This window comes from Crotalus tigris, unplaced genomic scaffold, assembly GCF_016545835.1.
Source record: "Crotalus tigris isolate CLP2741 ecotype Arizona unplaced genomic scaffold, ASM1654583v1 scf7180000020772.518028, whole genome shotgun sequence".
Lineage (NCBI taxonomy): Eukaryota > Metazoa > Chordata > Lepidosauria > Squamata > Viperidae > Crotalus > Crotalus tigris.
Window position 1 is genome coordinate 390,001 of NW_024098172.1, and position 1,656 is coordinate 391,656.

Genomic DNA, 1,656 nt, shown 5'->3' on the forward strand with positions numbered 1-1,656 from the left:
CTCCAGAATGTGTGGGTATCCGAACACTGGAGGTTTTTACAGAAGAGTTTGCATAGTACAAGGCAATGGTGACGAACCTATGCCCTCTCTGTGGGCACACGTGCCATTGCCCCAGCCTTGCCCCCCCGTGACCCCCCTCACACAGAAGCCCCGTGGAGGAGTTGCCCTAAGCGTGGCCCACGCGGAGCAGCGCAGCCAAGGCCAGGCGCCAGGCAGCGTTAGACAAGACTCTACCCACACGCCCCATCATGCACAGTGATGCTGCGGGCGCAAGCAGAGGGTTGTGGCCCTGGGCTGCCTGGGTGATCTGCGGTGGCCTTGGAGGCGGTGAGTGCCCTGCGGGTAGCGGGGGTGGGGGCGAGGCAGGGGGTGGAACAGGGGAGTGGGACCAGTTGTTGGGCATTTGGTCTCTAAAAGGTTCGCCATCACTGGTACGGGTCCCCTGCTTCGGCAGGGGGTTGGACAGATGACCTCCAAGGTCCCTTCTGTTATTCTGCTATTCAGTTATTCTCGTTAAGTTCATTTAACTGACTTTCCCTGCACAGTAATGGAGGCAAGATATTTGTCCTATCCAGTAAACTTTACTGTACTTCCTTGGGTGAGTAAGTACAAATTTGTAACTTTGAGTTCTAGCTTCCCTCTTTGCCTGACAGAATGCTTTTGAACTGGGAACGTTCTCAATAAATCCTAATCAAATGATCTTCCTGTCCTGGATTGCTTAATAGCGCGTGCCGGAGGCAGGAGGCGAGATCCAGATTTGGGCAACCATTTCTCCTCGCTGGCCCCTTGCCTTCCCTGCCCCATTAGCTTTATTACTAGCCCCCTGCCTTCCCTGACCCCCCATTAGCTCCGCTCGATTCCCCTGGCTGGTACCCTACCTTCCACGATCCCATTAGCTCTGCTAGTGGCAGACCGTTCCGCTGAGTAATTGTTCTTCCAGTTCGGAAATTTCTCCTTAGTTCTAGGTTGTTTGTCTCCTTGATTAGTTTCCATCCGTTGCTTCTTGTCCTGACTTCAGGAGAATAGGTGGACCCCCCCACACCCCTTTTCTTTGTGGCAGCCCCTCAGATATTGGAAGGCTGCTGTAATGTCACCCCTGGTCCTTCTTTTGACCACAAGCCACTCAGATTCACTCCAAGCATCTCTTTGCAACTAGGAGTTCTGTTTTAGAGGCCGCCTCGCATATGTGATCATTATCCACTTTAACTATTGTGGAATTCTACAATCAGTCCTCCGCGTTTTAACGGGAGGAAAGCTGGCTGTGTTCACAACGACCAGGCCTTATTAAGTCACAGACCAAGCAGCTGCATTCACACCGCAACCAAGCTGCCTGAAACTGACTGGACCTTAATCAGAGTCGCTCCGAAGACTTTTGTTGTTCTAAAAAGGCCTGCACTGCTTGGGAAATGAATTTTTAATCCCTGCCTGTTTGTGAACAGTCACAATCTGTGACAGTTGATAAACGAGGAACTACCTTGATAGGAGAGGAAGAAGATTCTTTTAACTTGCTGAAATCATTTCAGCCGCCTCAAACTTTAACTCCCAGGAAAAATGGGGATCACTGATCCCTAGGGGTGCTGCGACCGGCATCAATACACATTGATTTGCAATACCTAAAGTCTGATCAAGTTACCCTGGAAATGCTGCAACAGTCAT